The sequence below is a fragment of the Carcharhinus amblyrhynchos genome, chromosome 21 (genome assembly GCF_965287045.1).
Source record: "Carcharhinus amblyrhynchos chromosome 21, sCarAmb.v2.hapA, whole genome shotgun sequence".
Classification (NCBI taxonomy): Eukaryota; Metazoa; Chordata; class Chondrichthyes; order Carcharhiniformes; family Carcharhinidae; genus Carcharhinus; species Carcharhinus amblyrhynchos.
The window spans coordinates 30,053,577-30,073,301 of NC_137344.1; the positions used below are offsets into that span (position 1 = coordinate 30,053,577).

Sequence of the window (19,725 nt, forward strand, 5' to 3'; positions counted from 1 at the left end):
ACCTCTAATGCATCTTTGCCACCTTTGTTCCTGACAAAGTCTCTCAATGTATTCACCACCTTCCCAAATGCATCTTCGACATTTTAGTTGGCCACAAACTAGGATCACTTGCGAGTTGACAGGGATGTTTGACCCCCTTCAGGTATACTTTGAGACTAGCCCTGAAGCATTTCTGATGTCCTCCGGGGAGTATCCTACTGTGACCGAGTTCCACATACAGTAATTATTTCAGGAATCTGTTGTCAGATGTATGAGTGTCCTGTCCTGGCCAACTCGGCTTGTTTTGAGTGACCTGCACCTCGAAGCTTGGTGAGTTGGTTTGGGAGGGAACACTGCTGTTGGACTGCCTTACTTGCTGCTGGATTTGGAGTAATTTGTGAAGGCACCATCAGTGATTTTTTTTTTTAGTTCTTTGAAAGATCTGCTTTACGGTCCAAGTCTCGAAAGCATACAGCAGCACAGTAAATACTGCTGCTTGGTCAACCATTAGCTTAGTCTTGGATTTAAGATCTGAGTCCTTAGATAGTCTTTTCCTCTGTTGATGGAAATTTGATCTGGCACATTGGAGTCAACGTTGAATCTCACTGTCCGTGTCGGCCTTCATTGTTGATCGATGGACGGGAGGTGTAATGCTTTGAGAGCTATTTGGAAGAGGGCCTTAATTTTTGTTTTTTTTTTAAACGAAAGACCCATTTTCTCATATGTTTCAGAGAATAAACATTGACCTGGAGCTTAGTTTCTGAATGAGCAACACACAAGCATTATCTTCTTACTGATATTCAATGACAGATAATAGAGTGGTTTTGGATTTGGATTGAAGGCAATGTAGGTTGAATAGTTTTCTGTCTGTTCTGTAATCATCTCCATGCCTCTGGGTAATTTGCAGGATGTAAAATATTGGCATGAGGAAAATGGAGAGAAAAGAGTTTGTGCAATAACATAGCCTTCATGTCTCTCATTTTGGAGGAAGAACACATGCTTGGGATCTCAGGAATACTGTGTGTTTTATTAAAGATGGGAGCCAAGTTCAATTGCAGTGACTATAGAGGAATTTCCCAGCAGACTGCTACAGGGAAGTTAATTACAAAGCTCCTCCTTAAGTGCCTCCACCCAGTGTCCAGGAAGCTCCTTCCAGTTGCAGAGAGGTTTTCATCCACCAGGAAGAATGACATGACACTCAGTGCACAGAAAAATGCAAGGAACAGTACTAGCTGATGTCAATGGTCTTTTTCAGTCTCACAAAGACTTTTTTCCTCTCTCGAGCATGAAGATTTATAGAGTATATTCCTCAAATTTTACTGCCCTCATAAATTTGTCACTCAACGCTGTCATGCAAGATGGATCCTCACCAGCAGAACCAACACAAGCTCTATCTCAGGTGAAAACTGGCATCCAACGAGACTGATGCAATACTCTGGACAATAACTGCATCCAAAATAATTCAGTTTCCAGGAAGGCACTGAAGTGGAAAATGACAGTGCCTAAAATAGTGTGCGTGGTTTCAATTCACCTTGCTTCATTCGCATGATCCAAAGGGATATGGATGAGCTTCACAACAGTCACTGTTAAACAACAGTTCTCTGGTCACCTAACCTCTGTTAAAAGAAAACAAAAATCTTAATTGATAACAAAAGACACAAGACTTTGAAAAATAGACTAATGTTTGTAACTGTACCTACCATTGAGATTCTGCATGCACTTCTAACTGCTGAAATAAAAACAAAACAACAATTAATCCATTATATAGGCACATAATACTTCATATGAATTAACCTGCCCAGCTGTGAAAATTTGCTGTTCATTATTTCTTATATTTCTAAAATTCTGAATCACATTCAAAGTTTATTTCTTTATTTATTAATCACAAGTAGGCTTACATTAACACTGCAATGAAGTTACTGTGGAAATCCCCTGGTTGACACTCCAGCGCCTGTTTGGGTACACTGAGGGAGAACTTAGCATGGCCAATGCACCTAACTGGACTGTGGGAGCACCTGGAGGAAACCCACGCAGATACGAAGAATGTGCAAACTCCACACTGACAGTGACCCAAGCTGGGAATTGGACCCGGGTTCCTGGCACTGTGAGGCATCAGTGCTAATCATTGATAATTGATTCAGGGATGGCAGTTCAGGCTGTAAGCTGCATCTCCTGTGGGATGTATGTAGTGAGGGACTCCCACAGTGTTTCAGGTGATTTTACTTGTGGGAAGTGTGTTAGATTGCAGTTTCTGGAGGAGCGTGTAAAGGAGCTGGAAGGGGAATTAGAGGAGCTCCGTATAATTCGGGAAGTGGAGGCGGACATAGAAAGGAGTTATAAGGAGATAGTCACTCCTAGGAATAAGTCTTGGGTCACTGCCAGGAAGAGGGGCAAAAAGCAGTTGGGGGGACAATCCCCTGGGGCTGTTCCCCTCCAAAATAGGTTCTCGGTCCTGGAGGCTACAGTTGAGGAGAAATCAACTGGGGATAGCCAAAGGGAGCAGGTCTCTGGGGGTGAGCCTATTGGCAAGCCTCAGGTGGTTAGGGGTAAGAGATTGGGCCTCGTGATTGGGGACTCCACAGTTATGGGGACGGATAGGAGAGTTGGAGGTAAGGGTAGGGACTCTGGGCTGGTGTGTTGCCTACCAGGGGCTGGGGTCCAGGATGTTTCGGACAGAGTATTCAGGACTCTTAGGGGAGAGGGAGATCAACCCCAAGTTATAGTTCATGTGGGGACACATGACATAGGGAGATTAAGGGAAGGGGATATTAAGCAAAGATTTATGGAGTTGGGGTGGAAACTCAAGGCGAAGTCAGAAAGAGTAGTTATATCTGGACTCTTGCCTGTGCCACGGGATAGTTTAGAGAGGAATAGGGAGAGGGAAAGTTTGAACTCGTGGCTGAGGGGATGGTGCAGGAGGGAGGGGTTCAGGTACTTGAGCAATTGGGGCTCATTCTGGGGAAGGTGGGACCTCTATAAGAGGGATGGTCTACACCTGAACCAGAGGGGAATCAATATCCTGGGGGGTAAATTTGCAAAAGCGATGCAGGAAGGTTTAAACTGATTCGGAGGGGGGGAGGGATAGTGAGGAAAGGGGATGAAAGTGAGGGGGGCATAGTTGGGGAATGCAGGGCACGGCATAGTGGGGGTGGGGCGGAGCAGGGTTTGAAATGCGTGTACTTTAATGCGAGGAGTATTCGCAATAAAGTGGATGAACTTGCAGCGTGGATCAGTACCTGGGACTTTGATGTTGTGGCCATTTCTGAGACATGGATAGAGCAGGGTCAGGAATGGATGTTGCAGGTTCCGGGGTACAAATGCTTTAGTCGGAGTAGAGAAGAAGGTAGAAGGGGGGGTGGGGTAGCATTGCTAGTCAAGGACTGTATCACAGTGTCGGAGAGAAAGTTTGATGAGGACTTGTCAGTTGAGGTAGTATGGGCGGAGATTAGAAATAGGAGAGGAGAGGTCACGCTGTTGGGAGTCTTTTATAGACCTCCTAAAAGTTCTAGAGAGGTTGAGGAAAGGATTGCGGAGACAATCCTGGTTAGGAGTGAAAGTAATAGGGTAATTGTTATGGGGGACTTTAACTTTACGAATATTGATTGGAGTTGCTATAGTTCTAGCTCGCTAGAGGGGTCAGTGTTTGTACAAAGCGTGCAGGAAGGTTTTTTGTCTCAGTATGTAGACAGGCCAACTAGAGGTGAGGCTATATTGGATTTGGTGCTGGGAAATGAGCCAGACCAGGTGCTAGACTTGGAAGTTGGTGTGCATTTTGGTGATAGTGACCACAATTCGGTTACGTTCACCTTAGTGATGGGAAGAGATAGGCATGAACCTCGGGTCAGCAATTTTAGCTGGGGTAAGGGCGATTATGAGGCTATCAGGAGTGAATTAGGACGCATGGATTGGATTAGGGGATTACAGGGACTGGGAACGTCTGAAATGTGGAGTTTTTTCAAGGAGCAGCTACTGCGAGTCCTTGATAGGTATGTCCCTGTCAGGCATGGTGGATTTGGTAGATCTAGGGAACCGTGGTGCACTAAAAGAGTTGAGTCGATGGTTAAAAAGAAAAAGGAGGCTTATGTTCGGATGAGATTGGAGGGCTCAGATAGTGCACTAGAAAGCTTTAGATTGGCTAGGAGGGAGTTGAAGAGTGAGTTGAGAAGGGCTAAAAGAGGACATGAGAAGACTTTGGCTGATAGGATTAAGGAGAATCCTAAGGCGTTCTATAAGTATGTCAAGAACAGAAGGTTGGTCAGGGCAAGATTAGGGCCAGTTACAGACAGCAGGGGGAAGTTGTGTGTGGAACCGGAGGAGATTGGAGAAGTATTGAACCAATATTTCTCTTCGGTGTTCACGCAGGGGGACATGAATATAGCTGAGGAGGACATTGGGTTGCAGGGGTGTAAAATAGACAGTATTACGGTTGATAAAGAGGATGTGCTGGAAATTCTTGAGGGGCTGAAAATAGATAAGTCCCCTGGTCCGGATGGGATCTACCCTAGGATTCTCTGGGAGGCTAGAGAGGTGATTGCAGAGCCTCTGGCTCAGATCTTCAGGTCGTCATTGGTCTCTGGTGTAGTCCCGGAGGATTGGAGGATAGCGAATGTTGTCCCATTGTTTAAGAAGGGGAACAGAGACTTTGCCGGGAATTATAGACCGGTGAGTCTTACTTCTGTTGTGGGCAAGGTTTTAGAAAAAATTATTAGGGATAGGATTTATAGTTATTTGGAGTGTAATGAATTGATTAGAAATAGTCAGCATGGTTTTGTAGCAGGTAGGTCGTGCCTTACTAACCTTATTGAGTTTTTTGAGAAGGTGACCAAAGAGGTGGATAGGGGTAAGGCAGTTGACGTGGTATACATGGATTTTAGTAAGGCGTTCGATAAGGTTCACCATGGTAGGCTTCTGCAGAAAATGCAGATGTATGGGATTGTGGGTAATCTAGGAAGTTGGATCAGGAATTGGCTATCAGATAGGAGACAGAGGGTGGTGGTGGATGGTAAATATTCATCATGGAGTGCAGTTACGAGTGGTGTGCCTCAGGGATCTGTTTTGGGGCCACTGTTGTTTGTAATTTTTATTAATGATCTGGATGAGGGTATAGTTGGGTGGATTAGTAAATTTGCTGATGACACCAAAGTTGGAGGTGTGGTAGATTGTGAGGAAGGGTGTCATAGTCTGCAGGGAGACTTAGATAGGTTGCAGAGCTGGGCCGAGAGGTGGCGGATGGAATTTAATGCGGAGAAGTGTGAGGTAATTCACTTTGGTGGGAGCAACAGATGTGTCGAGTATAGGGCTAACGGGAGGACTTTGAATAGTGTGGATGAACAGAGGGATCTAGGTGTGTGTGTACATAGATCCCTGAAAGTTGGGAATCAAGTAGATAAGGTTGTCAAGAAGGCGTACGGTGTCTTGGCGTTTATTGGTAGGGGGATTGAATTTAGGAGTCGCAGTGTAATGTTGCAACTGTACACTACTCTAGTGCGGCCGCACTTGGAGTACTGTGTGCAGTTCTGGTCCCCGCATTACAAGAAGGATGTGGAGGCGTTGGAGAGGGTGCAGAGGAGGTTTACTAGGATGTTGCCTGGTATGGTGGGGAGGTCCTATGAGGAGAGACTGAGGGATCTAGGGTTGTTTTCGTTGGAAAGAAGGCGGCTAAGAGGGGATCTTATTGAAACATATAAGATGATTAGAGGTTTAGATAGGGTGGATAGTGATAGCCTTTTTCCTCGGATGGAGAAAGCTAGCACGAGGGGGCATGGCTTTAAATTAAGGGGGGGTAGCTACAGGACGGATGTCAGGGGTAGGTTCTTTACCCAGCGGGTGGTGAGGGATTGGAATGCCCTGCCTGCTGCAGTTGTAAATGCGTCTAGTTTGGGGGCGTTTAAGAGATCTCTGGATAGGTTTATGGACGAAAAGGGATTGGTATAGGCTAGTGGGTCATTGTTTTTGTAACTGGTCGGCGCAACATCGTGGGCCGAAGGGCCTGTTCTGCGCTGTAATGTTCTATGTTCTATGTTCTATGTAATCATTGTGCCACTGTGCCACCCAATAACATAATAAAAGCAGTAATCTCAGTACAGTTGCCAACATATTGACAGTTATATGCAATATTCACATTTTCCCTAATGACCATTCAAATAATTTCTGCTACTCCTTTAGCTAACTATTAAAAAAATTTGCATCAATTTGGTTATGAAGTTAAGTTCAATCACAATCCTGTACCCAAGATTACAGCCCTCTGATTTGAGGAGGAATGCACTAATTATGTTACCAAATTAGTAAAACAGAAGTCTGGATTCATAATTCAAAAAGAGAGTTCAAATTCCAACATCACAAACTGAGCATTCAAATTGATATTTCTTTTAAAAACAAGGCTGCTTCCACCACCCTGAAGAATGGGCAGCACGGTGGCACCATGGTCAGCCGTGCTGCCTCACAGCACCAGGGACCCAGGTTTGATTCCTGGCTTGGGTCACTGTCTGTGTGGAGTCTGCACATTCTCTCCATGTCTGCGTGGGTTTCCTCCGGGTGCTCTGGTTTGCTCCCACAGTCCAAAAGATGTGCTGGTTAGGTGCACTGGCCGGGCTAAATTCTCCCTCAGTGTACACAAACAGGTGCTGGAGTGCGGCGACTAGGGGATTTTCACAGGAACTCCATTGCAGTGTTAATGTAAGCTTGTGACACTAATAAATAAAATTCAGTCATTTTTACAACAGCGTCCTCAAAATGTTTTGTAGGAAGGAAAGCTACAGTCCTGTACTTGTAGTACACCCATGCAGTTGTCCCAGCCTTTTTTCTGAATGAGCCAAGCAAGTTATTGATTGTATTACATGGCAATGGGGATGGCCTACCATCAAGTCATAAGTACTCCAAAATAAAGGCCAGCATTGCCAGAGGTGCACATAACTAAAGATTTATTTGTTTCTTTCCTTTCCTTTATCCATTCACATTTCCCTTTACCAAACACCATAACTTGGTGGGTGGAGAACTGCCAAGATAACTTATTCCACACACCTCTGCCAATGTTGCTTGCTGAATGTGTTTTAATAGAAGGTGCTCCAGAGCAGTTCAGTTTGCCTCATCTATGCTTTTCTTCGTTGAGTGGTAGAAAAATGTAAATTATGATTTGTTTCTTGTCTCTCTGCTCATCACCAACTAAATCTAAAGGTTGTAACTCATTAGAGACTTCTAGAGACAGCTTGAGGTGTCTTTAGAAGTCTCTTGAGCAAGCAAACATTTTCCTGATCAATAACGGTATTTGGTTCGGCAGTTCAGCCAAGAGCTTGCTAGTGAATTAGAATGGCAGGCAGAATCTGAAACTGCTCAGAATATTCGAGATTCTTCATCTTTATTAGAATCATAGAACCCTACAGTGCAGAAAGAGGCCCTTTGGCCCATCGAGTCTGCACCGAACACACTCCCACCCAGGCCCTACCTCCATACCCCTACATATTATACCCACTAATCCCTCTAACCTACGCATCCTTTGACACTAAGGGGCAATTTCTTGACATGGCCAATCAACCTAACCTGCACATCTTTGGACTGTGGGAGGAAACCAGAGCACCTGGAGGAAACTCACGCAGACACGTGGAGAATGTGCAAACTCCACACAGACAGCGACCTGAGCCAGGAATTGAACGCAGGACCCTGGAGCTGTGAAGCAGCAGTGCTAACCACTGTGCTACCGTGCCGCCCTAAGTTTTGGAACTTGTACAGTTGGTATACAAGTCTGTAGTTTCTGGAGCAGCAGAGGCTGAGGGGAGACCTGATCAAAGTCTTTAAAATTTTGAGAGGCATAGATAGGGTTGACAGTCAGAATCTTCTTCCCAGAATTGATAAGGTTGTTAAGAAGGCGTACGGTGTGTTAGCTTTTATTGGTAGAGGGATTGAATTTCGGAGCCGTGAGATCATGTTACAACTGTATAAAACTCCGGTGCGGCCGCACTTGGAGTATTGTTTACAGTTCTGGTCGCCGCATTATAAGAATGATGTGGAAGCATTGGAAAGGGTGCAGAGGAGGTTTACCAGGATGTTGCCTGGTATGGTGGGAAGGTCTTATGAGGAAAGGCTGAGGGACTTGAGGTTATTTTCATTGGAGAGAAGAAGGTTACGAGGTGACCTGATTGAGGCATACAAGATGATCAAAGGATTGGGTAGGGTGGACAGTGAGAGCCTTTTACCTTGGATGGTGACGGCTAACACAAGAGGACATAACTTTAAATTAAGGGGTGGTAAGTATAGGACGGATGTCAGAGGTAGGTTCTTTACTCAGAGGGTAGTAAGGTCATGGAATGCTCTGCCTGCAGCAGTTGTGGACTCGCTAACTTTAAAGGGCGTTCAAATGGTCAGTGGATAGGCATATGGATAACATTGGAACAGTTTAGGTTAGAGGGTCATTAGATTGGTTCCACTGGTTGGCACAACATTGAGGGCTGAAGGGTCTGTACTGCACTGTAATGTTCTATGTTCTAACTTACTCCAAAATTGTCCCTGGACCTCATATTCATTCTTGTCTGCTATATTCCACACAGTAAGAAGTCTCACAAGTTCGTGGGATTAGTATCAAATAAACTGGGTGGACTTTAACCTGGTGTTGTGAGACTTCTTACTGTGTTTAGCCCAGTCCAACGCCAATATCTCTACATCCCATTCCACGCAGCACAGGTATAATTGTCTTTAGGGATATGAGAGGGGCATTGAAGGGTTTTTAGATAAGCACATGAATATGCAAGGCACAGATAAATATGCACCGAGGGCAGGCAGAAGGTATTAGATTAATTCGGCATCATGTTGGGCACAACATCGTGGGCTGAAGGGCCTGTTCCATGCTATATGGTTTTATGTTCTATAATTGAATTGGTCACCAGATTATAGGCATGTGCAAAGGCTGAGGAAAAGTATTTTCAACAGAAGCTGATGTAATCATTCTTGCAATAATTACAACTTTTAAAAGGGGCCAGAAACATTTTCTATAATCACCATACCTGGCTGACTTCTTTTCTGCAGTTGCAAAATCACCAAGACTGCTAGTGCAAGAAAACCTACTCCGATAGTCACAAAGACAGCAACAAGAGTTGATGTCTTCATTTTTACTGGTTGAGGTGAACTGAGGTCTGAAAATGAAAATGCGTTGGGGAGGGGGGGGGGGGGGTGGTGGGAAACAATTGAATTAATTATTAATTCCAGCATCAGTCTTTGTATGCATAACTTATTTCTATGTCTCTATGACTAAGACCACAGCAAAGTCTACGTTCAAACAATACTGTGAGATAAAAGACAACAACAGTTTATAAAGATCCACAAGCTTCTAAGAGGATATAGTCGTGGGTATTAAATAGGAGTCTTGTGGCATTATTCACATATTGAGAGCAAATCGAATGAATTTAAGTTTTTAAATATTAATTGTTCATTAAAATTAATTTGAAAATTATTTGTTGAAATGATTTGAAGAATAAGTGCTATGAACTTACCCCAAAGCTGTCCCTGGATCTCATATACATTCTTGTCTAAACTCCACACAGCACAAGTATAATTGTCTTCCGAGGTAATTTGACTATTATTGATTTGAAGTATGCTGGTGATCTTCATCAGTCCCACTGGGGTTTTATTACTGGAACTATTAGATTCAGATGTGAGATTTCCATTGACAAACCAATGTATCTGTGCCTGTGGGTATCCAGTTGTTTCACAACTTAGATTTATACCGCCCAACGTATTTGAGTGTAAGGTCACTTTTGGCAAACTGTATGGAGCTAAAAATGATTATGCTGTTATTATTGTGATGAAAAAAAACTGTAAAATGATATAAAACAGTTTTTTATGCTTCTTCTGCACCCAGTAAAAAAAGTTCTCAGTCAATAGTAATTCCCAGATTTACCACAATAAGTTAATTACAATTAGATCAGCTTTACACTTAGATTACCTTTGATAGTGTGTGATGGAGAAAATATTTAATGGTATCAGTTTATGATTTTGACCTGCGCTCTTAATATTTCAATTCAAGACTCATTAGTCAGATTTTGTTTCACTGTTTTTTCTATGTTTTGTGCCAAATATGCTTATATAGAAATCTTGGATATTTTTCTAGAATACATCTGCAACCTCTGTGAATCAAGCTTATTTAGTATCGATAGACTGGATATTGAGTTTGATAACATAGTAAATAGTGGGTGTGCATCAAATCATAGAACATAGAAACTGGAAGCAGGAGTAGGCCATTCAGCCCTTTGAGCCTGCTCCACCATTCAGTTTAGCCATGGCTGATCATCAAATTCAATATCCTGATTTCCCCCTTCCTCCCATATCCCTTGATCCTTTTTACTCCAAAAGCTATATCTAAATTTCTTCAAATCAGACAATGTCTTGGTCTCAAATACATTCTGTGGTAGTGAATTCCCACTCTCTGGGTGAAGAAATTTCTCCTCACCTCATTTCTAAAAGGCTCACCCCTTATCCCTAGTTCTGGATTCTCCCACCAATGGGAACATCCTTTTTGAATTTACCCTGCCTAACCCTGTTAGAGAGTTTATTTATTATTGTCATCATTAGGCTTACATTAATACTGCAATGATGTTACTGTGAAAATCCCCTAACTACCACACTCCAGCACCTGTTCAGGTACACTGAGGGAGAGTTTAGCATGGCCAATGCACCTAACCAGCACATCTTTTGGTCTGTGGGAAGAAACCCATACAGACACAGTGAAAACATGCAGACGCTACACAGACAGTGACCCAAACTAGGAATCGAACCCAGGTCCCTGGTGCTGTAAGGCAGCAGTGCTAACCACTGTGCAAATTTTATAAGTTTCTATGAGATCCTTTCGCTTTTCTAAACTCGTGAATACAATCCTATCTCAGTCTCTCCTCATATGACAGACCTGCCAGCCTCCATATCAGCCTGTACTCCCTCTATGGCAAACAAATCCTGATTATCCTGCCTTACAATGTGATCACCTAAATCATCAATGCATCCTCTAACTTTAATGGCTAAAATATGTTTTGAGATGTTCCGAAGATATGAACAGTTTTCTAGAAGTGCACAATCATGATTTCTTCTCTCAAGATGACTCAGGTTATAACTTACATTTTGCCTATCTCGCACGTCAAGATTTTAGATGTGCGAATAAAATAAGAATTCAATGCTAATTAAAGACAACCAGTAGAAGCGAGAATATCAGGGAAAGAATACTATTACCCACCTTTAACCTTCAGTCTGATGATTTTACTATCATATTCACCACGTGTTTCCAAATAATATCGATAATTCCCTTCATCTGTCAGTTCTGTTTTCTGGATTAACAGTGATACATCATCTGAATCCGGACGAATTATTTTAATTCGATTATTACGAGGTTGTTTGACACCAGCTTCCAAACTGAACACAGGTGTTGGTTTTTTATTGTTTTCAATTTTACTCAGATTAATGAGATCATATTTTTTTACTCCTGTTGATTTGATTGAGCATGTTAGTTTAGTGTCTTCATTCAATATTCCTGTCACTACATCCTCACAATCTAATGTCACCACGCCTGAAAAACGAGAATTTCCATTAGTTCACATCGCCTCAGTGATAATCGGGATTCAATCAACTATAAATGGAGTAATTCTCCAGTACTTACTCTGTGAAAGGGATGCACCTATGCATAAGATGACACGAAGGAAAATGATTGCACGGTGTAAACCCATTACCGGAATTCAGTTCACCTGCTGATATGAAGAAAGTAGAAAAAAAATCACTCAAAACACGAGGCTGTTTTTTTTTACACAAGAGGATCAAGTCCTGTTAATTGGTCAGAAAGCGACAGATTAACTTGTTCTGGGAGGGCAGTGGAACCCAGGCATTAACATTATTTGAGGACGGTGGTCTGTCCCTTTCACCCATTTTCTCCCAATGTAGGTTTTGTCGGTGAATTTCATGGGAGGGTGTATGGTTGAAACATGCAAATTCACCCCCAACTGCATTTGCATTGGCGGGAACGTTAGCTTTCCACAAATATCAACAAAATAATTCTCATGTTTCTGAAAGTCAAACTGTACCTTTTGTGCCCAGCAAAATGCAGAGATCCAACCTGTCCAACGGGTTCAAACTAACCCAAGGGAAATCAACCATCCAACTTGGGTGAAAGTGTTTCAGGGATCCGGACACCGCTGGACTCGGAACCGAAAGCTGGGATCTGCAGGGAGAGAGTTGAGGCAGTTGGCTCTTGATCTGTTGAGCAATCTGGGAAAGTTACCAGCGCCTTTTAATCTGGTATTGACAACAAACAGCGAACAAAGATTATCTCTGATTCCTATAATCGGTAAGAAGTCTCTCAACACCAGGTTAAAGTCCAACCAGTCCTACAATCGGCTCAGTGCAAATACAGGGAACAACTGGCACTCCCTACTTTCTTGCCTCGCTTTTGAACTTTCGCTTTCGTTGTGATTGGACATTTGGCGAGTTGGCAAAGAGGGGGAAAAAAGCCAGATGTGCCTGATGTCACCGAACTTTCCCTCCGAGTCACAGGAGCACATTCAAACGATACCAAGTACAGCATTTTTAAAAAACTATTTAAGTAAGGGTGTTTTTTTTTGCGAATTAAATTTGGTATCAGTTTTAAGTCCAGCAAGGGGAGTTTATTTTTAAACACAGCGAAGGAACTGTTTCAAACACTAGATGGAGTGCAAACTCAATTTAGCCAAACTGTGGGATGGGAGAAAGTAGTGCAGAAGAGACCGCACATGCGATTTGGGGTGATTTGATACACTGACATGGGTTGAGAATTTAACAGAGTAGGAATAAATTAATCATTCTCAGGTTGAAGGCTGTAACTAATTGGGTAGGGGGAGGGATGGTGAGCAGAAAGGATCAGCACTTCAGTCCCAACTAGCACGCAAGAAACAATACTTTTCACTATATATTAATACATTCATGGAGTGATCGCCTCGTGGTATTTATTGCTAAACTATTAATCCAGAAACTCAGTTAATGTTCTGGGGACCCAGGTTTGAATCCTGGTGGAATTTGAATTCAATTAAAAAAAATCTGGAATTAAGATTATACTGATGGTCATGAAACCATTGCTTCACTTACGTCCCTTAGGGAAGGAAATCTGCCATGCTTACCCGGCCTGGCCTACATGTGATTCCAGAGCCACAACAATGCAGTTGACCCTCCACTGCTCTCTAAGGGCAAGTAGGGATGGGCAATAAATGTTGTGATGTGGAGATGCCGGCATTGGACTGGGGTAAACACAGTAAAAAGTCTGACAACACCTTGAACATCTCGCCAGGGCCATCCCCACACCCCCCACTTCTTGCCTTCAGATAACCATGCAACCTCAAACAGGCCATTGTTTGCAGCTAATTACCCAGCCTTCAGGAGAACAGTGACCACAATACCACACAACCCTGCCACAGCAACCTCTGCAAGACATGCCGGATCATCGACATGGATGACATCATCACACGTGAGAATACCATCCACCAGGTACACAGTAAATACTCTTGCAACCCGGCCAACGTTGTCTACCTGATATGTTGCAAGAAGGGATGTCCCGAAGCATGGTATGTTGGGGGGACCATGCAGACGCTACGACAACGGATGAATGAACATTGCTCGACAATCACCAGGCAAAACTGCTCCCTTCCTGTTGGCGAACACTTCAGTGGTCACGGGCATTCAGCCTCTGACCTTCGGGTAAGCATTCTCCAAGGCGGCCTTCACGACACATGACAGCGCAGAGTCGCTGAGCAGAGACTGATAGCCAAGTTCCGCACACGTGAGGACGGTCTCAACAGGGATCTTGGGTTCATGTCGCACTATCTGTAACCCCTGTGACTTGCCTGGGTTTGCAAAACCTCACTCTCTGTGCTGTCTGGAGACAATACACATCTCTCTAACCTGTGATCAGTGCTCCTTCCACTCACATTGTCGGCCACTTTAGGACTTGAACAGCAGGTTAGGTGTAAAGATACGCATTCTAATCAGTAATCTGTAAACTGTCTGTGCTTTATATGCTCTGTCTGAGGCCAGAACGCTTCATTCATCTGAAGAAGAGTTTAACCTTGAAAGCTTGTGAGTTTACTATCAAATAAATCGGTTGGACTTAAACCTGGTGTTGTCAGACATTTTACAATAAATGTTGGCCAGTCAACACTACTCATGTCCCATGAATGAATAAAAAAAAGACAACAATAAATCAAATCAAATCCAGAATCTATATTAATGATTTGGATCTGGGGGATTACATTTAACTTTTCAAATTATTTTAGATGATACAAAAGTGTGAGTTTTGAGGAGATGCTTCAAGAACATTTGGGGACACTAAGAGGAGAGAGCAAACATTTGGCATGTGGAATACAGGTGGAGGTGTGTGAGGTTATCCACTTTGGTAGGAAAAATAGAAATAACAGAAATATTTCTTAAATGCTGAGTGATTGGGAAGTGTCGATGTCCAATGGGACCTGGGATCGTTGTTCATAAGTCACTGAAAACTAGCATGCAGGCAAAGCAAACAATTAGGAAGGACTTTTTTTTATTCATTCGTGGGACATGGCATCGCTGATTGGCTAGCATTTATTGCCAATCCCTAGTTGCCCTTGAGAAGGTCATGGCGAGTTGCCTTCTTGAAACGCTGCAGTGCGTGAGCTGTGGGTTGACTCAGAATGCTATTCTGGAGGGAACTCCTGGATTTTGACCCAGCGGCTGCAAAGGAACGGTGATATATTTCCAGGAGGATTTGAGTAACAGCAATGATGTCTTGTTGCAATTATATAGAGCCTTGGTGAGACTACACCTGGAGTAGGGGGTGTAATTTTGCTGTTCTTACCTAAGGAAAGATATATTTGCCACAAAGTGAGTGCAACAAAGATTCACCAGACTGATTGTTGGGATAATGAAATTGTTCCACAGAGATTAAATAGACTGGGCTTTTATTCTCAGGAATTTAGAAGAATGAGAGGCGATCTCATTGAAAACATATAAAGTAGCACTTTAAAGGGTAGATGCAGAAGGATGTTGCCAATGGCTGGTGTTTCAAGAACCAGGGCTCTTAACTGAAACAAAAGAAACTTCAACAATAGCTAGTGAAGGCAACAGTATCAAAGTTAATAGGGAACCATCCACAAGGCACAATGCAGGCCATCGCAGACTCAGTGACAACAAGTTGCACTCACCAGGATCAGACTTAGAAAAACTCCCAATGTTGAATAGCCTTTTGGCATTCAGAGTCAAAACTGACATAGGAGTAAAAGAATGTATTGATAAGTTATCAGAAATGGATGAACACCAACAAACCTGGCAATAGCTAAGATTCCAAAACTAGAAAATGCTGGAAAATCTCAGCAGGTTTAACAGTGTCTGTGGAGGGACAACAGATGATGCTTCATCAGAGCTCTGACGAAGGGTCATCCAGACTCAAAACGTTAGCTCTGTTCTCTCTCCACAGATGCTGCCAGACTTGCTGAGATTTTCCAGCATTCACTGTTTTTTGTTTCAGATTCCAACATCCACAGTATTTTGCTTTTAGGAAAGATTCGATATTTCCTGAAAAGGAAAGCAAAGGATATATTAAAAAGGAAGCTAGTAACAAAACAATAAGTGACGTTGTCATGAAAAATAATCCAAACGTTTGTACTATGAGAATGCATATTTACATTAGAATTCTTAGTAGAGTAAATATATATAATTCAACCCCTTCTCAGGTCCACCTTGAAAGTACCAATGATTGGAAATGTTGGATTTGTTGTTTACAACTTTCTTGTCATGGTATAAATGCTTTGAAATTACTGGCACCCAGCATAACATAAATGTAGGCAAGGACTGGCTGGGCTAAGTGGCCGGTTTGTGTGTCACTTACTTTAAATAATCCTACACAAGATCCAGTACCAGATTGGCCTGTTGTATAGACAAAGGGAAGTGTGCTAAATTATCTCTCAGTTAAGAATTATTACTTGTAATACTCATTGGGCCTCAGGATACAATGATGACTGTTTTAGCTTACAATAGACTGCAACTGATTCATTGAACTTCATCATGAGTTATTCCTGGGACCATCAAATGTGGTACATATTGGAACCAAATCTGGGCTGAAACTCCTCCGTTAGCGATTTCATAGTACAGAACTTGAGTATTTGCTGAAAAGAGAAACAAACTGCTGAAGCTTTTTATTTTGTGGTCATCAGGACAGTTCAAAGAATGATTTACACTACACAGAAGAGAATTCTGATATATGGAGTCAAATTTTGAATTTGAACAAAAGCTTGGCAGTTAACTGTTCCTTGGTGCATTTTCCATGGTAGTGCCTCTAACAATTAGAGTCCATAGATTATGAATGTTGCTAGCAAGGCCCATCCCAAATTCCCCCAAGAAGGTGATGTTACTACTTCTTGAATCACTGAGGTTTATCTAATGTAGGTACACTTCCAGATTTTTGACCCAGCAATAGCGAATGACTGCCAACATAATTCCAAGTTAGAATGTTGTGGGCTTGGAGGGGAACTTGCACAAAGTGAGGGGAACTTCCCTGCCACTGCTCCGCTTGCACTTCTCAGTTGCTGATTGCTGGTTTGGACTGTGCAGCCAACAGAGGCTTGGCGAGTTGCTGCAGTACAATTTGTGTATTGTGCCGCTGTGTGTCAGTAGTGGATGGGGTGCCAATCAAGCAGGCTGCTTTGGCTAATCCAGAAGACTGAAGTAGTAACCCAAAAACCATGAGTTTCAAATCCCATCACCACTTTGTGTGAATTTGAATTCAGTTAAAAAGTAAGCTAGTGCCATAACATGAGCATGACATTTTTAGACCATTGGACAAATCCAGCTGATTCATTTGTGTTGCTTAGCATAAACAGGTAGTCCGCCTTTAGCCAGTGCTGGTTTATATGTGACTCCAATCCCACACTATTTTGGCTCACTCTAAACTGCCCTAGCATACCAATCAGGTGTGTCAAACTATATTGGAGAAGAGTTCATCTTAGAATCACCTGAAAATAATTTGTGTCGAATAAATGGAAACAGTGGAGTGAGTCATCCACTGTGATGAGTGCTTGTAGATACACTGTATAAAAAAGTAGACGGCATTGGGATATCTTTGAACTTGTATAATGTCTGAAATGATACTTGAAACTTGTATATTTGATGTGCCAAGCGTACATTACAAGATGTAAATTTTAAACTTTAGAATCAGCTTTGATTTGACACATATTCTCTCTTTAAAGGGTTTTGGTTTGAAAAAGATGAATGATACGGATCACCTTTAATTACATTACAGCACAGTATACACCAAAGTGTTATTTTACTGTAAAACTCAATGTCAATATAGAAAGTGACTTTGCAAGTTGGTGTCCCCTAGGTAGTATTCAATTTTCCTATTGAAAATTTTTTTTCTCTGTCCCTCCCCCATTTGCCTTTCCCCTATACCAAATACCATGGAGAGATTTGTAATGAAGCTACTGCCTGCTCGCAGTAAGATAGATCAATATGGAGTGCAGGATCAGAGGGTTGCTGTTATCATTTGCAAGTGACTGTTTAACTCAGCCATTGCACAAAGAATTTGTGAATCTGACCAATCACAGGGAGTGGACAAATTGCTGACTTGCATTCGTCAGTGATAGTGTTCCCGTGCCTTCCCCATTCTCAGTTTTTCAAGCTTTCTGCTTCCAAAGATTCCATCAAAAAAGAAACTCAAATGTTTTTGAAGCATTACACCACTTTCTTGATGTGAAACTGAAGTTAATTCTCAAAGGCCCTTCCCTGCTTCATGTTCTAGGAAGTACTATGTATCAGATATCGGATTGGTTCAACATTGATAGTCATGACAGGAATTGAAAGCATTAATTACCCAAAGTTTGTGAACGTTGAACTCCAATAGATACTTTCATACTTACAATTAGCGTTTTTTTTAATATAAATGAACTTCAGTTAATTTTCATAGAATCGCTATAGTGTGGAAAGAATCCTGCCAGCCCATTGAATTTGTACCAACAAGAATCTAGGAACACTAAACACCCTAGGCCCTATCTCCATAACCCCACATAAAATTATGCTGCTAATCTCCCTGACACTAAAGGCAATTTACCATGGCCAATCCACCTAACCTGCACATTTTTGGAGTGTAGGAGGAAACCAGAACACCTTGGAAGAACCCCACACAGGCACAGGGAGAACATGTAAATTCCTCACAGTTACAGAAGTTTGGAATTGAACCCAGCACTGTGAAGCAGCAAGGCTAATCATTGTGCCACCATGCCAGCCTTTCGATGTTGACATTGAATGTTACAGTAGAACAATACTTTGATGTATATGCTGCATTATAATGTAATTAAAGACGATCCATGTTGTGGGAAAATCACCACTCAGAGTCAGATTTAAAGATTCAACATGCAGTTTATTGGACAAAGTTTTGGGAGAAGTGCTGGGCTCTCCGCAGTGCTCGCAGTCACCTTCTCAATTTTAAAATGGCGGCTGAGCTTTTATACATTTTCAAATAGTGGACGTACGGAGATTAGCTTTTAGCACATCGTTATACATTTATGCCCTTCTTTCAACGACTGATCTTGTTAACAAAACTCATTGTTTTGGTTCTACCTTATCTCAAGCTAAGGTGATCATCTGGGCCTCAAAATCTGATTTATTTCCTGTAGTAATTAGACACTAACAGGATTTAACTCATTGTGCGATGTCTGTGCCTAGATCAGCACATCTTAATGTCTTTTCATGGAGTCCATTTTGTGCCAGGTAACCATCTTGTTTCTTTTAATTTTAGGCTTACTCCAACAATCCATTTTGTTTGCCTTTTTATGACTCAAAGCCTTTGAAGAAGAAATACGTACTAAGTACAGTTGGCTGCAATACAGAACATAAATGTCAGCATATTTCAGAGCCATCCCTGAACTGTCTCAAATAAAGAAAAAGTTTTCCTGTTGTAATGAACACTCGAGGTGTGGTTCCTACCTATTTGCACACAGCTGAGTCATTCAGGTGAGCAGGAGGAGCTAAGGCTCCTTTACCGGTAAACCATTCACTGACTATTTTCCAAGAATAATTCTAATTGCATTCCAATCAGAAAATCTGTCATTAACCTTCACAATGAATGAAAATAATCTGTTCATTCAGGGATTGGAAACTCTGGCTGTCCAAGTTTGTAAAGCAACATAAGCAACCCAAGAAAATTGGATGTCCTTGCTCCTGCCTTGCTGTAATCAATTTCTCAGAAATGTTGCTGAAAGATACCATTGCCACAGATAAAAAGAGATTTCAGTAATGATGAGTGAGATATAGAATTAGCAGAAGGGGCGGGGGGAGAGAGGAGTGGGAGAGGGGGATGGGTGAGGGGAGATGGGCAGCAGGCAAGGAATTCAGGATTTGTCGATCAATCTTTTAACAGTAGTCAGGACCGTATATAAATAAAGAGATCAGGGATTCATGGCAAAAATAAAATGGTTAACGGAAAATTTTCATTTGCACAGGGATTGATTAAAGCAGAGCAGTGGTAAAGGGAATTATAATCTCTAGAATGCACTGGGGACAGTTTTCTTGAATAATGGAGTGACATCTCCTGGATTGGGACTTCACCCAGTTGCCAAGACTTTTCATGCATGCTTTAGCTTTGCTCATGTAATTTCTTGAAAAAGTGAGCTGCTATTATTCCCCAGGAGAGGGTTTTCAAAACTTGTCCAAAGCAGCTGTTTCGTGGCCTCCAGCATTTAAAACTGAGTTTGGCCAAAACCTGAGAACATTTTATTGTTTTGTGAGTTC

At 42.2% G+C, this 19,725-nt stretch overlaps 2 long non-coding RNA genes across 2 annotated transcripts; both read right to left on the bottom strand.

The window, feature by feature from the left end:
* Nucleotides 1-604: 604 nt before the first annotated feature.
* On the bottom strand, nucleotides 605-9,061 carry LOC145356478 (uncharacterized). The gene is made up of 3 exons (XR_013889142.1): nucleotides 8,973-9,061; nucleotides 1,680-1,708; nucleotides 605-1,595 (listed from the first exon to the last, which is right to left on the bottom strand). It is a non-coding gene; the product is annotated as an uncharacterized LOC145356478 (long non-coding RNA).
* Nucleotides 9,062-11,254: 2,193 nt separating this feature from the next.
* On the bottom strand, nucleotides 11,255-12,349 carry LOC145356486 (uncharacterized). The gene is made up of 3 exons (XR_013889147.1): nucleotides 12,027-12,349; nucleotides 11,609-11,696; nucleotides 11,255-11,518 (listed from the first exon to the last, which is right to left on the bottom strand). It is a non-coding gene; the product is annotated as an uncharacterized LOC145356486 (long non-coding RNA).
* Between the last annotated feature and the right edge of the window lie 7,376 nt (nucleotides 12,350-19,725).